Source organism: Hemiscyllium ocellatum, chromosome 5 (genome assembly GCF_020745735.1).
Source record: "Hemiscyllium ocellatum isolate sHemOce1 chromosome 5, sHemOce1.pat.X.cur, whole genome shotgun sequence".
Classification (NCBI taxonomy): domain Eukaryota; kingdom Metazoa; phylum Chordata; class Chondrichthyes; order Orectolobiformes; family Hemiscylliidae; genus Hemiscyllium; species Hemiscyllium ocellatum.
This window is the reverse complement of record NC_083405.1, coordinates 54638588-54666280: the sequence shown is the minus strand read 5'-3', so window position 1 is coordinate 54666280 and position 27693 is coordinate 54638588. Positions and strand designations below refer to the sequence as shown.

Below are 27693 nucleotides of genomic sequence, written 5' to 3'. Positions count from 1 at the left end.
GCAGAAATTGGATGTCCTGAGGCTAGGATGGGATGCCTTTGACTTACAGGAAGATTGTAAGAAATTTATATTCCCATCCTGTGCCATTCAGAGCCATTTGCATGGTCATTTCTTAGTTATTCAGAGTAAAAGAATTGCATTATCATCCTATTCAAAATTTATAAGAACATTGCAGTTGGAATTTTGACTATTCCCGATAGTTAAAAAAAGATTCACAACAGATTTGACCATTAATGGATGATTTATATTACATTGTTTCCAGAAACAATGTGGTCACTGCATTGTGTCTTGAGTGCCACGTGACTGAGGGTTGTCTTGTGGGCATTACTGACTGTGGTGTAAAGATTTTGTATAAAGGAAGAACAATTGTTCCTTTGTTCAGAGAGATCCTTTGACATGGCTTTATAAGCATTGCGAAGAGTTTTAAGGGTTTCTCCACACCTTATAAGGTGCTTGCTTAATAAAATTTTGCTTGTTCACAGAAGTTGGCGCTTGCAGTTGCATCGTGTAAGAATCTCAGGAAAAGAACACAACCACCTCTCAAACTGTTAACTATGAAATGTTCAGCATCTCAGATGATCCTGAGTGCATCCAGCTCCAGTTCCACCTCAACACAGTATTACCCAAATCTCACTTTGCCATCATTCTTCCTCAATTTTATCACAAACATGTCTTTTTACACTTTTGGTTTCAGTCATCTTTTTTGCCTTTGGAAGAGTAGTTTGGATGTCACTGTACAGGACTGCTATCCTTGTCTTTTTTTCCAGTCACTATCCCACCCCCACCAAGAATTGTCATGTATACACTAGTGCCGGATTTGCTCAATTTGTTTGACTCATTCGACGTTCTTCACTGCTGCTTCATACTTTTCATTTGACTGGGGTGTTGTATTTTGTTGTGTTGTTCACTTGCTTTGAGGAAAGTGCTTGTCCGTTACATTCAATGTCTCCATTGCCTTGACAATTTCTAAAGAATGGTGAGCTGTTGCTTCAAGTTGGATCTGGGACATGTCTTGCTCACGTAACATCCTCTACTTTGAGACAGAGTCAGAGACGTACAGCACAGAAACAGATCCTTAGGTCCAATTCATCCATATTGACCAGATATCCTAAATTAATCTAATTCCATTTGGTAGCACTTGGCCCACATCCCTCAAAACCCTTCCTATTTAATATAACCATCTAGATGTCTTTTAAATGCTATAATATCAGCCTCCACTACTTCCTCTGACTGCTTATTCCATACACACACCACTCTTTCTGTGTAAAAGTTATCCCTTAGGTCCTTTTCGTATCTTTCCCCTCACACCTTAAACCTATGCCCTCCAGTTCTGGACTCCCCAATCCAAGGAAAAGATCTTGGATATTTACCTACCCATGTCCCTCAGCCTCTAATGCACCAGGGAAAATAGCCCCAGCCTATTTAGCCTCTCCCTATAGGTCAAACCCTCCAACCCTGGCAACATTCTTGTAATCTTTTCTGAACCCTTTCAGGTTTCACAACAACTTTCCGAAAGGAGGGAGACCAGAATTGCACACAAAATTCCAAAAGTGGTCTAACCAATGTCCTGTACAGTCGCAACATGACCTCCCAACTCCTATATTCAATGAACGGACCAATAAAGGAAAGCATACCAAACACCTTCTTCACTATCCTATCTACCGGAGATTCCACTTTCAAGGAGCTTTGAACTTGCACTCTAAGGTGTCTTTGTTCAGCAACACTCCCTAGGACCTTACCATTAAGTGTATAAGTCCTACCAAGATTTGCTTTCCCAAAATGCAGCATCTCGCATTTATCTGAATTAAACTCCATCTGCAACTCTCAACCCATTGGCCCATCTGATCAAGATCCTGTTGCAATCTGAAGTAACCTTCTTCGCTATCCACTACACCTTCAATTTTGGTGTGATCTGCAAAATTATCTTTAGCTCCTAGGTTCACATCCAAATCATTTATATTTATAATGAAAGCAGTGGACTCAGCATCGATCTTTGTGGCACACTGCTGGACACAGGCCTTCAGTCTGAAAAGCAACCCTCCATCACCACCTTCTGTCCTCTACCTTTGAGCCAGTTCTGCATCCAAATGGTTAGCTCTCCCTGTATTCCATGAGCTCTAACCTTGCTAACCAGCCTATGATGAGGGACCTTGTCGAACGCCTTACTGAAGTCCATATAGATCACGTTCACTGCTCTACCCTCATCACTCCTCTTTGATTCTTCTTCAAAAAACTCAAGCAAGTTTGAGCGACATGATTTGCCATGCACAAAGACATGTTGACTATCCCTAATTAGTCCTTGTCTTTCCAAATATATGTAAACCCTGTCTTTCTAGATTCTCTCCACAACTTGTCCACCACGGATGTCAGGCTCACCGGTCTATACTCCCTGGCTTTTCCCAACCACCTTTCTTAAATAGTGGCACACGTTAGCTAACCCCCAGTATTCCAGTATCTCACCTGTGTCTATTAATGATACAAATATCTCAGCAAGGGGCCCAGCAATCACTGACGGTCAGGCAGCATCGGAGGAGCAGGAGAATTGACATTTCAGGCATAAGCCCTTCACATGGAGGGCTAATTCCTGTTTTTCCAGCACCACATTCTTTGACTCTCCAGCATCTGCAGTCCTCACTTTCACCCAGTAATCACTTCCTAGGTTCCTACAGAGGTCTCACATACACCTGATCAGGTCCTGAGAATTTATCCACCTTTATGCATTTTAAGATATCCAGCACCACCTCCTCTGTAATACGGGCATTTTCCAAGATGTCAGATACCATCTTATTCCCCCACATTCTGGATCTTCCACATCCTTCTCCACAGTCAACACTGATACAAAATATTTGGTTAGTAACTCCCCCATCTACTGTTGTTCCACACATAGGCTACCTTGCTGATCTTTGAAGGGTCCTGTTCTCTCCCTCGTTACCCTTTTGCCCTGAATATATTCACAAAATCCTTTTCGATTCTCCTTAACCCTAGTTACCAAAGCCATCTCATGTCCCCTTTTTGCCCTCTTGATTTCCCTCTTAAGTATACTCCTACTGCATTTAGGAGAAAGTGAGGTCTGCAGATGCTGGAGATCAGAGCTGAAGAGGGCTTCTGCCCAAAACGTCGAATCTCCTGTTCCTTGGATGCTGCCTGACCTGCTGCGCTTTTCCAGCAACACATTTTCAGCTCCTACTGCATTTATACTCCTCTAAGGATTCACTCACTCAATCTCTACATCCTCCTTTTTCTTAACCAAAACATCAATTTCTCTCATCATCTAACATTCCCTACATCTACCAGTGTTGTCTTTCACCCTATACTGTCTCTGGACTCGTTATCCCATTTTTTTGAAGGCTTCCCATTTTCCAGCTGCCCCTTTACCTGCGAACATCTGCCTCCAATCAACTTGGGAAGTTCGTGCCTAATACCATCAAAATTGGTGTTCCTCCAATTTAAAACTTCCACTTTTACATCCTGTCTATCCTTTTCCATCACTATTTAAAAACTAACAGAATTATGTTCGCTGGCCCCAAGTGCTCCCTTGCTGACACCTCAGTCACCTACCCTGCCCATTTCCCAAGAGAAGGTCAAGTTCTGCACCTTCTCTAGTAGGTACATCCATATACTGAATCAGAAACTTTTCTTGTACACACTTAAATTCCTCTCCAACTAAATCCTTAAGACTATGGCAGTCCCAGTCTATGTTTGGAAAGTTAAAACCCCCTACCATTAGCACCCAATTCTTACAGATAACGGAGATCTCCTTACAAATTTGTTTCTCAATTTTGACTATTGGAGGGTCTATAGAACAATCCCAATAAAGGTAATCATCCCTTTCTTATTTCTCAGTTCCACTCCATTTCATTGGACATGTTCCCAGGAACATCCTCCCTAAATACTGCCATGATGTTATCCCTGATCAAAAATGCCACTCCCCTTCCCTTCTTACCCCCTTTCTATCCTCCCTTTAGCATTTTGTTTGTAATGTGCATCTGATTCCCTTGTTTCAACATTACATTGAGATGGCATTCCTGTAAACAGAGTAACATTCTTTGGAGATGTTTTGAAGCAAACATGACTGTCACTTTTTCTCTTCCAAGTAGAAATTGATAAAAAAAATGTCCACAAGCAAAGACAACAACCAGATTCCCTTTCTTGATTGGAGTACGGTATTGTTGCATTTGTGTTAATGCCCTGGACAAAATGCAACTGGTTGTCCTTACTGAAATAGGGCTGCTGTCTCACAGCTGTCACGTCACAGTGCAACTTCATCACTAGGTCATACTTGCACCGAGCTGGTGCTGCTATCAACAGTAGCTTGATTTAATGAAGGTTGCTTTTTATTCTGTGCATCAATGCTAATCTTTGACCTTGAGTTGGCATAATGGTTCACATTAGAATTAGAGCAGAATCTTGTTAAGCAGTTGCAAAAGATTTTGATTGTGGTCAGCAATGGCTTCTTCCATCACGTTACTCCATCCACGAACTAGCAAAACCACTCACTAACCCTCTTATGTTTTCTGTATTGATATTCCTCTGGAGCAATGGATATTGCAATCTGTATCTCATAAATGATAAAAACAAAAGCTGCTGCTTTTATCCAGCTCCCTTGCCAATAACAGTCTTTGCATTTAGGGTAGAGAAGATGTTAGCTTTTGTACATTGTGACAAAATTCCTTCAATATTTGGCATGAAGTAGTGAGATCTCTTCACAGCTTTAGTTAGAACCTTTGCGTCAATTTGTATGCTGAACTATGATTCCTCTAATCTATTCTGAGAAGTTGTCATTTTCTTGATTGCCTCTTTCTTTTCTATTTTGTTTTAATCTCATCTTTCAGGCTGGCCTTGACAGTGGCTGTAATTTTTCTCAACAGTTATTGAAGTGTTCTTACACTCTTATCTACTTCAACGTTATATTGTCCTTGTAAACAAATCATTGTACTCCAAGATCTGATCTGCATTCAATGATGGTGCTATGACATTTGAAATTTGGTTTGACAAGGATTACCAGTTCAAGCTCAAGATTTTCTTCAGCTGAAACACGCAACCTTTGCTTTCCAGCAAGATCCAGAACTTAAGATCTTTGTTCTTGTCATTTTAATTGGGCTCTCCAATTAACTTGTCCTGATCATAAATATGTTGCCATCATTTCGTCACAACTTAATTTTTGAGGTCTTCATATTTGAAATGATGTTGAGCAACAGATCTGAGAAGGTCAAGATGTTGTATGGAGCATTGATATCTGACACCATGTTGATTTAATGATCTCCTTCTGTAATCATTATTCCAACAGTCACAAACCATTTATCACCCGTCCAACTGACTGAATCAACCTGTGAGATGCACTTGCATGTTCTGCTGCCTTCTAGCCATATCTTTGTATGCAAAATGATTCACCTTCTTGTAGTAACACTATGTTGCCCATGCTGGATAGGACTCTTCTTCATCCACAGAAGAATCCATACACTAAACAAACAGTTCTTCCTCGCCATATCGGAAATTAAAGATAGTAAGTACCAAAAACTTCCGTGTATTTACCCCCACACTTCGGATTCCTCAACCGTTCCAGAATCTTCCATTGGACTCCTTCTCCCACCTCTAACACACCCCAAACACCTGGACATCCCGTGCTCGCCTCTTACCCGCCCTTGATCTCTTCATAGCCAACTGCCGCTGTGACAATGACCGCCTCAAGCTGTCCACCCCTCTCACCCACTCCAACCCCTCACCCTCGTAACGTGCAGCTCTCCACTCCAACCCCAACCTCACCAAACTGGCAGACAAGGGAGGCGCGGTAGTAGCTTGGCACACCGATCTTTAGCCTCACAATATAAACGCCAGCTCGCGGACACCTCCTTCTACTGCCCCCTTGAGCATGACCCCACCTCACACCAGCAAATCATCATCTCCCAGACCATCCATAACCTCATCACCTCATAGTCCCACAACCCCGCATCCCCCGTTTCTACCTCCTGCCCAAAATCCACAAACCTGACTGCCCCGGCCAACCCATTGACTCAGCCTGCTCCTACCCCACCGAACTCATCTCTGCATACCTTGACATGGTTTTGTCCCCCTTAGTCCAAGAAGTCCCCACCTACATTCGGGACACCACCCACGCCCTCCATCTCCTCCATGATTTCCGCTTTCCCGGCCCCAATGCCTTATCTTCACCATGGACATCCAGTCCCTCCTCCATCCCCCATCACAAAGGCCTCCAGGCCCTCCACTTCTTCCTTTCCCGCCAAATCAACCAGTACCCTTCCACTGACACCCTCCTTTGAATGACTGAACTTGGTCCTCACTCTGAACAACTTCTCTTTCCAATCCTCCCACTTCCTCCAAACCAAAGGAGTCGCCACAGGCACCTGGATGGGCCCCAGCTATGCCTGCTTCTTCGTTGGATATGTGGAACAGTCCATCCTCCGCAGGTACACTGGCACCACCTCCCCACCTTTTCCTCCGCTATATCGATGTCTGTATCGGCGCTACCTCGTGCTCCCTCGAGGAGGTTGAACAGTTCATCCACTTTACTAACACCTTCCACCCCGACCTCAAATTTACCTGCACCGTCTCAGACTCCTCCCTCCCCTTCCTAGGCGTCTCCATTTCTATCTTGGACGACCGACTCAACATGGACGTTTACTATATACCGACTGATTCCCACAGTTACCTAGATTACACCTCCTCCCACCCTGCCCCCTGTAAAAACACCGCCCCATAATCCCAATTCCTTTGCCGCATCTGCTCCCAGGAGGACCAATTCCAATACTGAACAACCCATATGGCCTCCTTCTTCAAAGACTGCAATTTCCCCTCAGACGTGGTTGACTATGCTCTCCACCGCATCTCCTCCACTTCCCGCTCCTCCGCCCTCGAATCCCGCCCCTCCAATCGCCACCAGGACAGAACTCCACCGATCCTCACCTACCACCCCACCAACCTCCAGATACATCATATCATCCTTCGTCATTTCCGCCACCTCCAAACAGATCTCACCACCAAGGATATATTTCCCTCCCCACCCCTATCAGCGTTCCGGAAAGACCACTCCCTCCGCGACTCCCTTGTCAGATCCACACACCCCCACCAACCCAACCTCCACTTCTGGCACCTTCCCCTGCAAACTTGCACCCACACCTTCCCCCTCACTTCCCTCCAAGGCCCCAAGGGATCTTTCCATATCCGTCAGAAATTCACCTGCACCTCCACACACACCATTTACTGCATCCGCTGCACCCGATGTGGCCTCCTATACATTGGGGAGACAGGCCGCCTACTTGCGGAACATTTCAGAGAACATCTCTGGGACACCCACACCAACCAACCCAACCACCCCCTGGCTGAACACTTTAACTCCCCCTCCCACTCTGCCAAGGACATGCAGGTCCTTGGCTTCCTCCATTGCCAGACCATGGCAACACGACACCTGGAGGAAGAGTGCCTCATCTTCCGCCTAGGAACCCTCCAACCACAAGGGAAGAATGCAGATTTCTTCAGCTTTCTCATTTCCCCTCCCCCCACCTTTTCTCAGTCCCAACCCTCAGACTCAGCACCGCCTTCTTGACCTGCAATCTTCTTACCGACCTCTCCGCCCTATCACCCTCACCTTAACTTTCTTCCACCTATCGTATTCCCAGCATCCCTCCCCCAAGTCCCTCCTCCCTACCTTTTATCTTAGCCTGCTTGGCGCACCCTCCTCAATCCTGAAGAAGGGCTTATGCCCAAAACGTCGATTCTCCTGTTCCTTTGATGCTGCCTGACCTGCTGCGCTTTTCCAGCAACACATTTTTAAGCTATGACTCCTTCTTTGTGATGTCCTCCATAGTACTTGCATCCTGCCTTTTGGACTTGGAGTATTTCATCATCATAATGCAAGAACTTGTTTGATCTAGCACGAGTATGCTCCTGCTTCTGATTTACAATGTTAGCACTAATGCATACGTTTTGTTTTGGGGGATGGTCCTCAGAACAAGTTCACCTCTCCCAGTAAACATGTTCTTACTGTAGATCTCTTACACCTAATATATTACAGTCTTAAGTCAGATCTTTAGTTCAGTGAATAGGTGCAACTAAAATGAGTTCATATATTGATCAGTGAACCTTGGGTCCTAATACTGAACATTCGTAAGGACATTCACTTGGAGTTTAAAATATGCTTTTGCTGAAATCTTTAAATCCTTCTTTTTTTTTGTCCATTCTTCAGAGAGAATCGAGGTAGAAAGAGTCTCTTCCTAGGGTGATGGAAGTCTGGAAACATGTAGCTGCTCTGCCTTGTTAAACAGATCTTGGTCGGTTTTGTAATTTTAACAAAGCATGCGAAAACTTGCCAGTTTAGCCCATTATAAAATGTACATTTTGACCACAGCTGGGAGAAGCAAAGCTGCTGTCATTTTTTCTCTTCCAGTGTTTCAGCTGTGGACTGTTCTTTTGTGCATTTTCAAGTGCTGTTGACAGCTTTTATAGCTCTGAATCTTCATGTGTCACTTTGTCAGCGGTTGTGTTCATTTTAAAACTCTTCAGCACTCAATATCAATGTGACTTCTGACACCAACTTTGGGTTCAGCAGACAGCAGTATGGTCAGAATGAGTCTTTACAGATGTTCCTAATAAGTGAGTTTTGAGAAGATTTGTAGCTCAGGTTGAGGTTTTGGATGTAGGTTTGCTCACTGAGCTGGAAATGAACCTTTCAGCTCAGTGAGCAAACCTACATCCAGAGGTTCCTTCTAAAATGGCTGCCTTTAGTGTATGCATACCTCATCCAAGTCACATGACTATAGCAGATGAAAGGCTTTTATATATACTTGCATTCGAATCCAAACAAGAGATTGGAAAAAAAACTACTCTGATTACCTGCTTTAAATTATACTTTGCAAGTTCAAGAGCATGACAAAGAGAACTTTTCCCCCACTTTGATTTTTAAAATTTGCATTAAATTTTGAAATCAAGCAGACTCTCTAGGTAAACAGATGGAACAAACAAAAAAAATTAAGAAGTTTTTGTTCTCCCACATTTGAAAAAAGTAGTGAATTGATCATGTGTAAGAGTAAGTGATAGCCAAGCAAGAGGAAGGTATGATCAATGGAAGAGAATGGGTGGGGGTGAAGATATTAGAATGGTGAAGAACTATGGAATACCACAGTAACAAGTGCTTAGTGTGAAATTTGAATAATTAGGCAAAAGGAGAAGAGAACTATAGTTCTGCATTTAAGGTAACAATTTCATGGAGACGAATGCATTCACTCTCCCAACACAATACCATGTCATTACTAACCTCACTTCAAAATAAAAGAAATTAAGATAGGAAAAAGCAGAATAGAACACAGTCAGAAAAAAGAGACAAAGTGTACAGACTGATCAAAAAGTGACTACATTTAATTACACATTAGTGGAGACATAGTGGTAATGTCAGTGGACTAGCAATCTAAATCCTCAGACTAATTATCTGGGAACGTGAATTAGAATCTACAATGAGATGGCAAAATTTAAAATTAATTAAAATCTGTATTTAAAATATAGTGCATTATTACAATCAACAGTGGCTGCATTGCCAAAGATTCATCTAGTTCACTAATGTCCTTAAAGTAAAGGAATTGAGCTGTATTCGGCTGATTTTGTCTATACGTGACTCAGGTAACTCCTAAATGCCCTCCGGAATGGCCAAACAAGCCAAATGTACTGAACTACTATAAGGACTAAAAGAAATGAAGCCAGTCAGACTGTCTGGCATTGACTTAGGCACCAGAAACAATGGCTCTGCAAAGTCCTCCTCTATAATATCTGGGGGTTTGTGCCAAATTTAACTGTTCCACAAATTAGTCAAACAATGGCCTGACATAATCATCTCTTACAGACAAATGCGCCAAAGAACACCAGCATCTCTGGGTATGTCCTGTTCCACCTGCCAGTCAAGCCTAGCAGAAGCCATGGAATTGTGGTTGACAGTTGGGAAGCACTGTTACATGAGTCCTCAACATTGACTCTAGACCTCCTGAAATTTCCCAGCAACATGTCATATGTGGAAAGGACACTATTTGCTAAATGTATTCTACTAATGGTCAGTCATGGTGCTGCTGAGGTACTCTTGGTGATGGACATTGAAGTCCCCCACAGTGCATTCTGTGCCCTTATCATCAGTGCTGCCTCCAAATGGAGACCAAAATTTAGGAATAATTGTTCATTAGCGGAGTTTAGCCAGAGGTGGGGGTGGGACAGCAGAGTATCTGGTGTCCATCCCATTTTTCAAATGATGCCATGTTACTTCATGGGGTCTGAAGTCAATTTGAGGACACAAGGCAAGTCCCTCCCAACAGTCTCCCATAATCATATAGAGTTATAGAGTCATACATCACAGAAACAGACCCATCAGTCCAAGTCTTCCATACCAACCAAACATCCTAATTTGACCTAGTCACATTTGACAGTATTTGGCCCATATCCCTCTCAACCCTCCTATTCACGTACCATCCAGATGCCTTCTTCCTATTCTTCCTATAGAAGGACAACTAGAACTGTACACAGTAGTCCAAAAGTGACCTCATCAATGTCCTGTATAGTCACAACATGACATCCCAACTCTTGTACTCAATGCTCCAAAAAATGAGTAAAATGTGCCTAACACCTTGTTCACCATCCTATCTACCAGCAATGCTACTTTCAAGAAACTATGCACTTGCATCCTTAGGTCTCTTTATTCGGCTACACTCCTTAGGCCCTACCATCAACTGTATAAGGAGAAAGTGAGGACTGATGATGCTGGAGATTCAGAGTTGAGAAGGCACAACAGGTCAGGCAGCATCCAAAGAGCAAGACAGCCAACATTTCGGGCATAAGCTCTTCATCAGGGGTTAAGAGATTAGATTAGATTAGATTAGATTAGATTAGATAAATAGATGGGGTGGGGGAAGATACCTGGGAAAGCAACAGGTGGATGCAGCTGGGAGGTAATTGTGATAGGTTACTGGAGAGGGTGGAGCAGATAGGTGGGAAGGAAGATGGATAGGTAGGACAGGTCAAGAGGGCAGTGCCAAGTTGAGGGTTTGATCTGGGATGAAGTGGGAGAGGGGAGATTTGGAAACTAATGGAGTCAGTATTAATACTGTGTGCTTGAAGGGTCCCAAGGCAGAAGGTGAGGCATCCTTTCTCCAGTTAACGGATGGCTTTGGTTTAGCAGTGGAGGCAGCCCAGGACTTTCATGTCCTTGGAGTGGGAGAGGAATTGAAGTGTTCAGACACAGAACAGTGGAGTTGTTTGGTGAGCGTGTCCCAGAGATATTCCCTGAAATGCTCCATGAGTTAGTGTCCTGTCTCCCCAATGTAGAAGAGACCACATTGAAAGCAACAGACACAGTAGATGAGGTGTTTGGATGTGCAGGAAAATCTCTGCTGGATGTGGAACGATCCTTTGAGGCTTGGATTGGTTTTACACCTCTTGCAGCATCAAGGAAAGGTGTTGGGTGTGCAGTGGACTGAATGAGGGAGTCACAGAGGGCATGGTCTCTGAGGAACGCAAATAGGGGTTGGGAGGGAAATATATCTCTGGTAGTGGGGTCTAATTGTAGGTGGCAGAAATGGCAGATGATTGTGCATTGAATCCAAATATTAGTGGGGTGGAAGGCAAGGACCTGGGGTGGGTGAGTGTGTGTGTGTGGGGTGAGGGGGTCTATCCTTATTGCAGTTGGAGGGATGGGGTTCAAGAGTGGAGATGCAGGAGGTGGAGATGTGCTGGGCAGCATTGTTGATCACCTTCCCCCAGCCCCACCCCCACTTCCCCTTTCCCCTCCGCATTCCTGATTAAGGGCGTATGCTCAAAACATCAACTCTCCTGCTCCTCAGATGCTGCCTGACCTGCTGTGCTTTTCCAGTTCCACACCTTTTCTACTCTATAAGTCCTGCCCTAGTTTGCCTTGCCAAAATGTGACACCTCTTATTTACCTAAATTAAACTCCATCTGCTGCTCCTCAGCCCATTAGCCGATCTGATCAAGGTCCCATTGTACTTCTTCACTGTCCACTACACCACCAATTTTGATGTCATTTGCAAACTTACTAACCATCCTTCAAATCATTTATATAAAATGATAAAAAGCAGTGGACCCAACACAGATCCTTGTGGCACACCACTGGTGAGAGGCCTCCACCTTGATGGATCTGTGCTGTGATGGAACGGGAACATACCCAAATATTAGTTCGACCAATTTGACTTGATTCACATCAAATGGCTGAAAGTACTAAATGTTGCCTTTTGACTACTACTCACTTCAATTCCCACAGCCTGGCAATTTGCAGCCTACAAAGAGTAGGGCAAACTCCAAGTAAAGTTCAAACCAGGATGATATTCCAAGTTGAACCGACTTATGGCATCAGTTTGGCATTGGGGTGAATTTGATCAATAATGCAGGAGGCAGTAGGGGCACCTGTGGAGCAGCACTTTGCTTGTTGGGCTTGTTTGATGGCTTTCTACAAGTTGGAGAAAATGCATTTTCATTCCAAGCTCTTTTCCTCAGTTTCATGCAACTGGTAGACAAGCAGGAGGCTGATGAAGTGCGTTAATGGCTGAACCCCAAGATCCCTCTGTTCTACAACACTACCGAAGATCCTAACATTAATTGTGATAGCTCAACCCTTGTTTGTTGTAATCTAAATGCATTACCTTGCATTTACCCACATTGAACTCCATCTGCAGTTTTTCAGACATTCACGTATTTCATCAGAAGAAAACAGCAAGCCAGGCAGCATCCTGCTTGTCTACTTGGATTCCAGAATGTGCAGTTTTTTTTTTGTCTCATCATTGGATGGCACGGTGGCTCAATGGTTAGCACTGCTGCCTCACCGCACTAGGGACCAGGGTTCAATTCCAGCCTCAGGTGACTGTGTGGAGTTTGCACATTCTCCCCATGTCTGTATAGGTTTCCTCTCACAATCCAAAGATGTGCAAGTTAGGTGAATTGGCTATGCTAAATTGCCCAGTGTTGAGGGATGTGTAAGTTAGATGCATTAGTCAGGGGTAGATATAGAGTAATGGGGAATGGGTTTGGGTGGGAAACTTTGGAGGGCTGGTGTGGACTTGTTGCGCCGAAGGGCCTGTTTCCATATTGTAGGGATTCTAATTTTAACTGGCAGCCACTTCTGAAGCATTCAGGAGAACAGATGAGTTTTCTTAATTTCACTCAGTGGGAGCAGAATGCACACCAATCAGTTTCTAACGCTGTTTCTATGCCGATCTAAAAAAGGTTTTTTTCTGCAGGAGTGTTCTGACTTTAAGTTGTTATAATATTTACAGTTAAAATAAATACATCATTCCCATAAGATAGCCATATGCTCCAGTTCCTATACAAGACCTGGCTAAGTGTAAACTGGAAGGCTTAGAAAAATGTTGACAAAATAAACTTCTTTCTTCAAGCTTAAGTATTACAATCTATTACAGAACTCTTAGGGCTTTAAAATCAAGCTGGAATACAAACAAGCAACTAACTTTTCAGGAGTTCCAACTGTTCAGAACTGAAAAATAATTCAGAACTTCTGCAAGTACCATAGGAGAAAAATTATCGTTCAAATTTATTTAACTATTTTAAACAGTTTCATTTGATAGTTTTTAAAATCTTAGAGGGAAAGAGATTTCCTGGGTGATAGTAATTCACATAATAAAACTTCAGTAATAGGTTCGGCCAAAGTTGGTAACCCCCACTGCATACATTGCCATACCCCTGGTTGTTCTGAAGGCCCTTGAATACATAATTGCCTTGTGGTGCACTTTGGATAGTTTGTTTAATATTGTGCTGTATTACTTAGGGATGGTTGGAATGCAATTGTGATATTAAACCTTGAAGGATGTTTAACCAAGGCTGACCTGTTAAACGATATATTTTGACCACGTTTTCCAAGATGTACTTAATCATTTAAACTCTAGAAACTAACTGCTGTTGTTCATGGATCATAGGAACAAGAATAGGTTATTTACACCCTCAAAATTTGTTTTCCCCATTTAATAGGATCATATTTAATCTGTATCTTAACTTTATCCACTTCTCTGGGCTTTGTATCTTTTTCTAACATTTCCAAAAAGTTGATTAACCTCATACTTAATATTATTTCATTTAGCACCTACATTTTTGAAGAAATCTTGCCTAACTTGTCTAAGTGACATGGCTTTATACGCCACCAGTTGGTCATTGCAATGTGCTCTTTTGGTATCAGTATTCAAATCTTGAAACTGGTCCACTAACTGCTCTAATAACAGATTCAATGCCCATTCTGCACATTTCCAGAGTCATTTCAGTTACTGCGATCTGTGGTGGATGACAGGAAGGAGAGGGGAAAGTCACCCAACTGAGACAATACAGGCTCAACAGTGCAACTTTGGGGAGAGTACAGAAGAACAGGGTCTTTGGGGGTTCACGTGCATAACAGTCTAAAGATGACCAGGTAAGATGAAACAATTGTTAAGGTGGCATGAAGAGGCAAAGAGTATAAAAGCAAGGAAGTGATCTACATCTCTACAAATCATTGGTCAGAGCAGATTTGGAGTATCGCATTCATTCTGAGTACTTTACTTAAGGATGTTAAAGCACTGCAGGAGTGCAGAGGAGATTTACTAGAATGACACCAGGAAAGAGGGACTATAGGTACAAAGAAAGATTAGAGAAATTGGGCTTATTCTACTTGGAACAAAAAAAGATTAAGTTATCTTATTGAGGTGTTCAAAATTGCAAATGATTTTGATAGAATACAGAAGCATATTCTGCTTCCACTAGTCAGTATGTCAGTAATTGGGGATCACTATTTCAAGATTGTCAGCAAGAGCGCTAGGAGTGAGATGTGGAGAAACAGCTTTACTCAGTTATTAGGATTCGGAATGTGCTGCTGAGCACACTCCATAGTAGGTTTCAAAGGAGCACTGGATATATATTCGAAAATGATGAATTGAAGGGGCTATGGAGGACGGCTTGAACAATGGGACAAGTTGGGTAGTTATTTTGGGAGCCAGTATGGACACGATACATTGAATGACCTCTTTCTGTACTATAAAATTCTACGATTCTAAAATTGCTGGGACACATTTTTTATAATACTGCTAGATACTGGGTTTCTAAGAGTCTCTTGATCAATGAAGATATGCTATCTACAATCTGACATCAAGCAGTTTGTGAGGGATACAAAATGAGTGAGCTAAGATAGCAATATCCACCCAAGGAAATGGGAGCAATTTAATTTCATCAGTTTGCATCACAACAGAGAAAGGAATAGAAGGACAAAGGTGTAGGCCCGCACTTCCCCAATAGGGCAATTGCTGCATCGAAAGTGGCACTGTAAATCACCACTGACTAGACAAACTTATCAATATCATACTTCCAAGCAGCTGGCTCTGCAATATTAGGCAATTAGCAACAGGTGGTAGGTCATCCGTCTTGACCCATTAATGGACATCATACCATATGCATCACAAAGGATTAAAACATTTGAACAAATACCCTAATGGCTGCACTACTGAAGGAGTAATACTGTAAATTGCAACATTCCTTTCAGATTTGCTTTTGAATTTCCTGCTTGTAGTGTTTTGTAATTTCCTTCCATTATCATTTAGTATTATTACATTATTTGATGAGCAACCCCTCTCCAATGCATTGTGTCAAAGATGAAAAGTACAAACTTTTCCAGTATTTCCTCAAAATTCTGTTCTAAAACAAGTGAGCAGGTCCATGGCACTTTCAAACTCTTCTGATGCACATATCTTACTCATTTTTCAGATCAGATATTGAATAGTTTTATTACAGCTTATTTTCAGTCTATTATTTTGACTATACAACCTAATCAGCTGACTATTTTTCAGTACTACATAGTACTGCCACCAACTGCAATACGGAAAACAAGCATTTTGACTTGGCTGGAAACTTATTTATACAATATCTTTTAAAATGTCCTTAGTCTTGTGCTGCTCAAGATTGTTTTCCTTTTTTCAAATTCTGTAAATAGTCACTTTAACAGATCCCTTACCATAAGACTACCATCATTATCTTGCCACAAGACTACAGAGGGAGCAAGATCATGTGACATTATATCACTATGTGATGCATATTTTGTCTCATGAATATATCTCAATAAGCAGAGCAAATTCTCTCGAGCAGTTTCACAGGAGGAATGTTTGACACTGAACCGCACATACAGAAATATCTGACCAATTTTTCTTAATATTCATTGATAGGATTCCTTGCCCTAATTGCCTTTGAACTATGCACCCAAGAAGGCAGTTAATGGTTAATCATACTGCTGTGGGTCTGGAGTCACGCAGGCCAGATCAGGCAAAGATTACAGATTTCCTTCACGAAAGAACATTAAATGAACCAGATGGATTGGATACAAAAATTGATTATAGTTTCATGTGTTAGGGAGGAAAACCAGAGGCTGAGCTCTTGAAAGCTAAAAGCACTGTCAGCTATGCTGGAGTAATTAAAATCCAGGATTCTCAAAAGGCCAGAGTTAGTGGAGCACAAATATGTCAGAGGGCTATAGGGCTTCAGAAGATTACATAGTCAAGGTACATTAAGTGAGAATGTCCAAATTTGCTTCCTGATGCCTGATTAAGTAAGTGAAACTACCTTACAAGTGGCAAAAAGTACTTCACTACAATATCATGTACTGTTGTCAGTTTTAGTTGTGGGAAAGAGGACTGTTTAAGGACAAATATTTTCTAGCAAGTTTTTAAAATTACATATACAATTAGCTTTTTAAAAATGGCTTCATCTTCTTGACCTCATGTGCCAAAACCTCACCTATTTGACTTTTATCTTCTTCAAAATTACAAATACAGCAGCTCATGCTGACACCTTTTTCCATCATTCTATCAGCTTACCACTATCTATTTGCAGATATTTTTCACCCTCAAACTTATTCATCATTTTAACCTCAGTGTTGTTGGGAAATTTGTTTAGTAGCATTCTCAACTCAAGAGTCAGATATCATGGTTCTAATCCCATTCCAGAATTTGAGCACAAAATGCAAAGTTAATACTTCAGTGCAAAAACAAAGAAGGGCTGCACTATTTTACCTCATGACACTATTTCAAAAAATAGCAGTTATTCCAATATCCTGGAAAATATAACATTGCAAGAAAATATCATAGGACATTGCTGGTAATGTGGAAGTTTGCAGTGTGCAAATGGGTTGCTGTTTCTACAACAATGACCCAACTTAAAACTGCTTGTAAAATGCCTTGAGAGAAACACTGTGCTCATGAATAGCACTTTTTTTTTTAAAAACTTTTCTCCTTAAATGAATCACAGTTCAATCTTTCCTAAAATAGATGTGGGGCAGTTTCAAATTACTTTGCTTCTGAATTTAAAATAATTTTAAGAAGTTCACCTATCACAATATATTAAACGGCTTTTAAATAAGTTAAGTAATTTGTGTCTCCCCCTTTTGAAAAATGGATCATTACAATAAGTCACTCTTCAGCACGCACCTACATTGGAAAAAGTCGACATTTTCGGGCAAAGGAGTTTAGGTTCAATTAAAATAGCTTCCCCATATGCAATTCAGTTCGCAATGTTAAATCAATAGGCAAAGATGCAAGACTAGTACAATTCTGACAGCGTCAGGTGTTACATTGACAGCGATGGATTCAGTTTGACAGCCGAACAGCTTCATAGCCCAAGGCCAACAACTAACACATGTTCCTTTGAGCACTCTCGCTAACTGCCCATTTTCAAAGTAGGAGGAGGGAGTGTTTTTGTTTTCAATGAGACAGGCAAAAGAACAATAAAATGAATTAACAGCAAAAACACGGGATAGATAATGAAAATAACAACGATGCGGTAAGATTCAACCAATGTCTCGCCTATTTCAAACCAACTCAATTAGAAACAAATTTAATACTATGCTCGGTTCAGGTGGCGCTAAAATAAATGAATTGAGAATGATACAGAAGCACAAAGATACTGCCACTTACAGCGATACCTCCTGTCCGTCTGTCAGCAGTCAGCACGCGCGCATGGGCACTACATTCCAATGATGCAAGATGCAGCCCTTTTTTTGCCCAGGACCTTTGTGCGCCTGCGTATGCAGGCTGTTATTAGAGTGAAGCGGCAGGGTGGGTGCTGGTGCGTTGAAAGGAAGGTCACACCTATAGAATCTTCACAGTGTGGACACAGGCCATTTGGCCAATCGAGTTCACAACGAGTCTCCGAAGAGCACTCCATCCAATCCTTGTTACCCTGCATTTCCCACGGTTAATCCATGGCAATTTGGCCCATTTTAGTCCTGAAATCAACGGGCTAGATGAGTTGGAGTCTCCACATTTGCTCAGATTTGTCAGCACATATAAAACACAAAGTTTGTACAAATTGTACATTAACCCTTAAATTCCTTTTCAAGTGTAGAATATTTTACTGAGGAGGAAAATTGAGATTGCAATGCACAAGATGATGAAACTCACAATCCAGAAGCAACATCAGTTTTGTTTTCAGGAGGGAAAGAGCTTTCTGGTTCACTTGTGAAAATCATAACACTTATCGGAGTTTGAATCCAGAAAGCATAGTCCTATCATTCACATATTTTGGGAGTATAAGAGATTGGGGATTGGCCTTTTAAATGCAGATATTTGAAAATGCTTGGTTTGAAAGACTATCAAACACAGCTGAAGTATTTACAATTCAAAGGACAGCCCATGTTTATTTAAGGTCAGTTGGAAGTGGGACAGCATCAAACAATAGTAGGTCCTTTTGTTGGGTTCATGGTGGATTCGTAAGAGGTTGAAATTATATTGTTTTCACAAGGAATGTTTGGAAATTGGAAATAATGATTTTTTAAATCTCCAACTGGGACATCTCAGGGGTGCTATTTTGCTATGGAGATAGATTACAGTCAGGTTTTTTTTTTGGAGAATTGGTATATCTCACAGAAACATCAGTTGGAAGCCTAGAAAGAGTTTTGAGACAAGCTGAGGAAGAAATCTACCTTGTAGATCATAATCAAAAGGTTATCAGGAATGAAAGGTGTTGTCTGATTTTGGAGTAATTGAGCAAGAAATCAAACTTGAGCTGGAGTGTCCACAATTGCTTAAGAACAATTGTAAGGACATTAAGCCAGATGTTAGGAAGGACTCAAGCAAAATCATAACTATCAGAATAATGAGATACTGAGAAAAATCAAAATAAATTTCTCTGAGCCATGGTACTCTTTGAGAAGCGAAGGAACCTTCAAGAGAAGAACTTTTGGGTGGAAATAAAAGTAGATTGGGCAATATCTTTTGAGATTTTCAAACTTAAAGAATAAGTGTTTATGAAATATATTTAGGGTCAAGCTACTGGTAGTTGCTTTGTTGAACCAGAGTACTTTTGGAGTACTGCCCGACTACAAAAAGTACATTGTTAAATTGGAAAGGGTGCAGAAAAGATTTACAAGGATGTTACTGGAACTGGAAGATTTCAGTTATAATGAGAGACTGGAACTTTTGTCCCTGGAGCACAGGAGGATGAGGAGTGACCTTACAGAGGTTAATAAAATCATGAGTGGCATAGATAAGGTGAATAGCAAACGTCTTTTCCCCAGGATAAGGGAGTTCAAAACTGGAGGGCATAATTTAAGGTGAAAGGGGAAAGATTTAAAAGCGACATGAGGCGCAATGTTTTCATGCACAGGCATATATGGATTGACCTGCCAGAGGAAATGATAGATGCAGGTACCTTTGAAAGACATTTGGAAATGAATAGGAAAGGTTCAGAGGGATTTTGGCCAAATGCAGGCAATTGGGACTAGTTTAGTTTGGGAAACCTGGTCGCATGAATGATTTGGACCAAAAGGCCTGTTTCTGTGCTGCATGATTCTATGAGTACCACAAAAGTCATTGCTTAAAAAATTGTGTAGCATAATACTGTAAATTAATAATTGGAAGTTTGGTAATTCTTTTAAAGGTTACTGGTTTCCAATGAAAACAAAGATTTTTTTTAACAAGAACATAAGCAACTTGCTATGGATTCAAAAAGAGTTTTGTGCTTCCTCAGTTCCACTCATGAAAAACATCATACTATCATAAGTTGTTGTGCATGGTTTCCTGCAGGTTGCTCCTAATGAGGACCAGATGCTTGAATTATTGGGGGTACCTCTCAATCAGAATGAAATACCTGTCTGCCAGTCCAGTCCAGTCCACAGCAATCTTCTCTTCACTCACCTCAAGACTTCACTATTCCAAAATAATACTGCCTAGATCCCTTTATCAATTCTCCAAAAACGTAAGCGTTTTATATGAAAGCTTTTATTGCATCTTGTTACAACCAGTTGCTGGATAAGATCTCCAATTCATTGTGGTTCCAGATGGTTATGTCTTGCCTGTTCAGCTGTCAGGTGAGGAGGGATGAACTGGCTCCCCGTCTTTATTCACTAACCCTCTTGGTGGGTTGCATGAGGTAAATTTTAAAAGGATTCCTTATATTGTAGGTATGTTTCTCTCAGATCACATAAACATATGTTTTAAAAGGAGCCTGATCTAATATATCCCAGAATGTTGTGGAAGTCAGAGAGGAAATTACAAGACTCCTTACAGAAGTATTTGCATCAAAAATAACTGCAGGTGAGGTGCCTAATGACTAGATGGTGGCTCATGTTGTATCTTTGTTTCAAAGTATGTCAGGAGAAACCAGGGAACTATAGACCTGTGCATTTGACTTCGGTTGTGGGTAATTTGTTCGAGGTGATTATGAAAGATAGGATTTATAGGCATCCAGAGAGGCAAAAATTGACTTTGGGTAGTCAGCATGGTTTCGTGCAAGAAAAATCATATCTCACAAACTTGATTGAATTTTCTTTGAGGGAAGTTACCAAAGTGATTGATGATGGCAGAGAAGTAGATGTTGTTTATTGAGTTTTTAGAAAAGCCATTGACAAGGTTCCGCATGGTAGACTAATGGAATTCAAAGTGAGCTTCACAATTGGATACATAATTGGCTTAATGGCAGGAGACAAAGAGTAATGATGGAAGGTTGATTTTTGGACTAGAGGCCTGTGACCAGCAGTATTCCACAGGGATCAGTTCTGGGCCCTCTTTTATTTGTCATTTTTATAAATGATTTAGATGAGAATATAGAGTACATAGTTAGTACATTTGTGGATGATACCAAAACTGGTGGCATTTTAGACAATGAAAAATAGCAGATGGAGTTCAGTCTGGATAAATGTGAGGTATTGCACTTTGGTACAATGTACAAGGGTAGGGCTTACACAATTAATATTGGAGCTTTGGGTGGTATTGTAGAACAGGGGGACCTATGGGTGTAGATACATAACTCTTTGAAGTTTGCACCACATATAGGCAGGGTGGTTAAAAAGGTGTTTGACATGCTTTCCTTCATTACTCAATTCTTTGAGTACAGGAGTTGGGAAGTCATGTTGAAGTTGTACAGGACAGTTGAAGTTGCTGAGGCCTCTTCTGGAATACTGTGTGCAGTTCTGTTTGCCCAGTTATAGGAAGGATATTATCAAGTTGGAGAGGTATTTCAGAAGAGACTTACCAGGATGTTCCTGGGTATGGAATATTTGAGTTATAAAGAAAGGCTGGATAGGCTGGGACTTTTTTCACTGGAGCATAAGAGGTTGAGAGGCGATCTGATAAAAGTTTATAAAATAACAAAGATAGAGTTAGAGTTAATGTTAGTTATTTTTTCCCAAGGATGGGGCATTTCAAAACTAGGGAGCACATTTTTAAGGTGAAAGGAGAGAGATTTTAAAAAGGCATAAGAGGGCAAATTTTTAATATAGATGATGGATCGCATGTGGAATTAACTTCCTGTGAAAGTAGTAGATACGGGTACAATTGCATCATTTAAAAGATATTTGGATAGATAAATGAATAGGAATGGTTTGGTGGGATATTGGCCAAGGGCAGGCAGGTGGGACTAGTTTAGCTTGGGATTATGTTTAGCATGGATTAGTTGGACCAAAGGGTCTGTTTCCATGCTATATGACTCTATGAGCCAATTTATCAAGGCTTTCTTGGATTATCAAGAAAAGTGACTTCATTAATTACTACATGCACAAAGAAGTATTAATGCAATACAGATACACAGAATAGAAATAAAAGGTGAGTTCAGAAGGATAGAAGTTAAAATTAATATATACATACATTAATCACTGAGTTGTTTATATATTGCAGAGGTACTGGTAGCATTGACGTTAGTAGCTAGACAGTTAGTTTCCTTAGTTTTGCACATTGGATGAGATTCTGTAATCATGATTTCTTTTGAGTGTGTTTGAATTCCAGCATTTAAAGTGAGGATCCTTTTGTCCTATATTCTTTTGTCTGATTTGTAGCACCTGGAGTGTGAGAGCATCTTTACCTGCAAAATAGGGTAACTAGGGGATTAGAGTAATTGAGTCATAGAGATGTACAGCACAGGAACAGACCCTTCGGTCCAACCATCCATGCCAACCAGATATCTTAAATTAATCTCGTCCCGTTTGGCCCATATCCCTCAAACTTTTCTTATTCATGTACTCATCCAGAAGCCTTTTAAAATGTTGTAATTGTACCAGCCCCCACAACTGCCCCTCATGATTTTATATACCTCCACAAGGTCATCTTTCAGCCTCCAGCACTCCAAGGAAAACAGTCCCAGCCTATTCAGCCTCTCCCTATAGCAAAAACCCTCAAACCCTGGCAACATCTTTGTAAATGTTTTCTGAGTCTTTTCAAGTTTCACAACATCCTTCCTATAGCAGAGAGAGCAGAATTGCATGCAGTATTACAAAAGTAGCCTAACCAGTGTCCTGTACAGCTACAATATGACCTCCCAACTCTATACTCAAAAAACGTGCCATAAAGGCCAGCATGCCAAATGCCTTTTTAACTATCCTGTTTACCTGCAAATCCACTTTGTTTGATATACATAAATGATTTGGAGGAAGAGGTAGGTTGACTCATGAGCAAGTTTGCAGACGACACTAAGATTGGTGGAGTAGCAGATAGTGAAGGGGACTGTCGGAGAATATAGCAGAATATAGGTAGGTTGGAGAGTTGGGCAGAGAAAAGGCAGATGGAGTTCAATCTAGACAAATGCAAGGTGATGTATTTTGGAAGATGCAATTCAAGAGCGAACTATACAGTAAATGGAAAAGTTCTGGGGAAAACTGATATACACAGAGATCCATTGTTCCCTGAGGGTGGCAACACAGTCAATAGTATGGTCAAGGAAGCATGCTTTCCTTTATCAGACGGGGTACTGAGTACAAGAGTTGGCAGGTCATGTTACTGTCGTATAAGACTTTGATTCAGCCACAATTGGAGTACTGCATACAGTTCTGGTCACCACCAGGATATGAATGCTTTGTAGAGGAGTTTCATCAGGATTTTGCTTGGTATGGAGGGTGCTAGCTATGAGGAGAGGTTGAGTAGATTAGGATTATTTTCACTGGAAAGGAGGTGGTTGAGGGGGGGACCTGAGTGAAGCCTACAAAATCATGAGTCGAGAGTGTAGTGCTGGAAAAGCACAGCACCTCCTGATGAAGGGCTTTTGCCCGAAATGTCGATTCTCCTGCTTCTCGGATGCCGCCTGACCTGCTGTGCTGTTACAGCACCACACTCTCAATTCTGAGCTCCAGCATCTGCAGTCCTCACTTTCTTCCACAAAATCTTGAGAGGTGTAGACAGGGTGGATAGCAAGAAACATTTTCCTCAGAGTGGAGGATTCAATTACTGGGGGTCACTAGTTCAAAGTGAGAGGGGAAAAGTTTAGGGAGATATGTGTGGAAGGTTCTTCATGCAGAGGGTGGTGGGTGTCTGGAATGTGTTGCCAGCGGAGGTGGTAGGGGCAGGAACAAGAGCATCATTTGAGAGTATCTATACAGAAACATGAATGGGCAGAGAGCAAAGGGATCTAGATCCTTAAAAAAATAGGTGGCAGACTTAGATAGAGGATCTCGATCGGTGCAGGCTTGGAGGGCCGAAGGGCCTGTTGCTGTGCTGTAATGTTCTTTGTTCCATTTTAAGGAACTATCAATCTACACTCCAAAGTCTCTTTGTTCAGCAACACTTCCCAGGACTTTACCATTAAGTATATAAGTTCTCCCTTGATTTGCCTTTACAAAATGCAGCACCTTACATTTACCCAAATTAAACTTCATTTGCCACTCTTCAGCCCATTGGCCCATTAGATCAAGATCCCATTGTACTCTGAGGTAACCTTCTTCATTGTCCACTATACATCCAAATTTGGTGTCATCTGCAAACATACCAACCATACCTCCTATGCTTGCATCCAAATCATTTATATAAATTATCACAAAGCTGGTCCCTTTTTTCCTAAAAGCTGTCCTTGACTTTTTTTCAGAGGGGTAATAAACCGGGCCGGGCTCCAATCAGTCTGGTTTGGTACAGAGATGCAAAGGATTTTGGGAGGCCTTTTGTTTATATGTAAACAGATGTGCATTCAGGCCAAAGTGACCATGTTTTAGAAGTGACCTGTATAATGAAAGGAGAGTGGTCAGCTCTCTAGCTGAGTTGAGCAGTTTTAGTTCAGTCTTGAACTGGTCAGAAGTTCAACAGGGAGCTGTGTGAAAACTCTCTCTCTCTGCCCTTCAACTTCAACCTGTGAGCATGTGTTCCATTTATTCTGGTTTTTAAAGGCAGTTTGCTTATTTGGACTGTTATATATATTCGAAACAGCACAATTAAGTCGAGTTGGATAGGCTGAATTCTGTAAGGGTTCTTGATTCTGTTCTTTGTGTTTCATTGTGTAATTGTGTGAATAATTTTTCGTCTGTTTTAAAATCTAGTAGTCAACCTAGCTAATGTAATCCAGGTAATTTTCACTTATACACTTACCAAAACAAATTGCAAAGTTGTGGTCTGAGCTGCCTGCTTAAGAATATTTTAAGTGTCTGGCTTAGCCCATAACAAAATGATGAAAAATAGTGGACCCAGTACCTATCCTTGTGGCACACCACTGGTCACAAGCCTAGAGTCTGAAAAGCAACCCTCCACCACCACCCTCTGTCTTCTACCTTCAAGCCAGTTCTGCATCCAAATGGTTAGTTCTCCCTGTATTCCATGAGCTCTAACCTTGCTAACCAGTCTACCATGAGAAACCTTTGTCAAACGCCTTACTGAAATCCATATAGATCAATTCTACCATTCTGCCCTCATCAGTTGTCTTTGTTACTTCTTCAAAAATCTCAATCAGGTTAGTGAGACATGATTTCCCACACAAAAGCCATGTTGGTTATTCCTAATCAGTCCTTGCCTTTCCAAATGCCTGTAACTCCAATCCCTCAGGATTCCCTCCAACAACTTGTCACCACTGATGTCAGACTCAACAGTCAATAGTTCCCTAGCTTTTCCTTCCCACCTTTCTTAAATAGTAGCACCACATTAGCCAACCTCCAGTCTTCCGGTACCTCGCCGGATCTGTTCTGGGACTTCTGCTCTTTGTAAATTTTATAAATGACTTGGATAAGGAAGTGGAAGGATGGGCTAGTAAGTTGCTGATGACATGAAGGTTGACGGACTGGTGGTTAGTGTGGAGGGCTGTTGTAAGTTGCAACAGGACATGGACAGGATGCAGAAGTGGCAGATGGAGTTCAAATAGGAAAAGTTTGAAGTGATTCATTTTAGAAGGTTGAATGCAGAATACAGGATTAAAGGCAGGATTATTGGCAGTGTGGAGGAACAGAGAGATCTAGGGGTCCATGTCCATAGATCCCTCAAATTGCCACCCAATTTGATAGGGTTGGTGAGAAGGCATATGGTGCGTTGGCTTTCATTAGTAGGAGGATTGAATTTAAGAGCTGCGAGGTTATGCTGTAGCTCTATACAGTCCTGGTCAGGCCACATTTAAAATATTGTGTTCAGTTCTGATCGCCTCATGGAAGGATGGATATGGAAGCTTTAAAAAAGGTGCAAAGGAGATTTACTAGGATACTGCCTGGACTGGAGGGCATATCTTATGCAAAAAGGTTGAGGGAGCTAGGACTTTTCTCAATGGAGCAAAGAAAGATGAGAAGTGACAATAGAGATGTACAAGATGATGAGAGGCATCGATACAATGGATAGCCAGAGACTTTTTCCCAGGGCAGAAATGTCTATCACGAGGGGGCATAATTTTAAGGTGATTGGAGGAATGTTTAGGGGAGATGTCAGAAATCGGTTCTTTACAGAGAGTGTTGGGTGTGTGGAATGCACTGCCAGCACTGGTGATAGAGTTGGATATATTCAGGACATTTAAACCACTCTTGGATAGGCACATGGATGATAGTAAAATGAAGGGTATTTCATGCCGGAGGAAAGATCACAGAAGCGCTTCACAGGAGGCTCCCAAGCACTGAGGATGTCACCTAGACAGGGGATGAAACGTCTGCAACACAAGTTCCCAGCTCGGTGAGCAGAACCACAACAACGAGCTACAAATCTTCTCCCAAACTTTGAAATGAAGGGTATGTACATTAGGTTGATCTTAAAGTAGGATAAAAGGTTGGCACAGCATCGAGGGCTGATGGGCCTGTACTGTACTGTACCGTTCCATGTTCTGTGGCTATTGATGATACAGATATCTCAGCAGGTGGCCCAGCAATCACTTCCCTATCTTCCCACAGAGTTCTAAGGTACACCTGATCAGGTCCTGGAGATTTATCCATTTTAAGGCATACAGCACTTCCTGCTCTGTAGTATGGGCATTTTTCAAGATATTACTATCTATTTCCCAAAGTTCTCTATCTTCCACATCCTTCTCCACAGTAAACACTGATGCAAAATACTCGTTTAGTATCTCCCCCATCTCCTGTGTTCCACACTTGCTGATCTTTAAGGGACCCCATTCTCTCCCTAGTTACTCTTTTGTCCTTAATGTATTTGTAGACTCCTTTTTGATTCTCCTTAACCTTATTTGCCAAAGCTACCTCATGTCCCCTTGTGCTTTGTTTATGATTTTCACTACACACTAACACTTAAAACCAGGCTGCAAAACAAGAATCAAAAAGTGTAGTGCTGGAAAAGCACAGCCAGACTAGCAGCATCCACGGAGTAGGAGAGTCGATGTTTTGAGCATAAACACTTCATCAGGAATGTGGAGTGGTGGCAGGGTGAAGGGAGCAGGCAAGGGGCTGAGAGATAAATGGGAAGGGGGTGGAGCTGGGGTGAAGGTAACTGGGAATGCGATAGGTAGATGAAGATGGGTATGGTGGTGATAGGTCGGAGTGGAGGGTGGAGTGGATAGGTGGGAAGGAAGATGGACATGTAAGACAGTTCAAGAGGGTGGTACTGAGTTGGAGGGTTGGATCTGGGATTAGGTGAAGGGAGAGGAGATGAGGAAACTGGTGAAATCGCCATTGATTCCGTGTGGTTGGAGAGTCACAAGGCAGAAGATGAGGTGTTCTTCTTCCAGGATTTGGCAGTGGAGGTAGCCCAGGACTTGCATGGAACAAACTACTTTTAGGGCACCTTTTCTAGCACCAATCCTGTGCAGGGTGTGCAGAGTGATTCCTCAAGAGGGCTGCTCAGTCAAAAGAAAACTGCCGAAAGTTGCTCTCCTGTTCAGATTCCAAGAGCAAAATGACCGAGTCAAATTCTACTACCTATTAGCTAGACCAAAGCTAGGGATGTGCAGAACTCATAATCCTACCCTCATCAATTCTTGTCAGTTGACGCAGTACTTGAGTTTTGTGTCTGCGTGTACGTGAGTGTGTACGTGTGTGTATGCGGGGTGGGGTATTGAATTCCTCTA

General features: G+C 41.7%; 1 protein-coding gene across 2 annotated transcripts in view; it reads right to left on the bottom strand.

Annotated features, from left to right (window-relative positions):
• Nucleotides 1–27693, bottom strand: part of LOC132816034 (cytoplasmic dynein 1 intermediate chain 1) — a 282803-nt gene that overhangs the window by 238700 nt on the left and 16410 nt on the right. Inside the window, exon 1 of one of the 2 annotated variants that reach the window (XM_060825447.1) lies at nt 17937–17981. The exons of the other annotated variant lie outside the window; for it this stretch is intronic. The gene's annotated coding sequence lies outside the window, so the exon portion shown is untranslated. Of the gene's footprint in view, nt 1–17936; nt 17982–27693 lie in introns of those variants that run through there. 2 annotated transcript variants of the gene reach the window in all.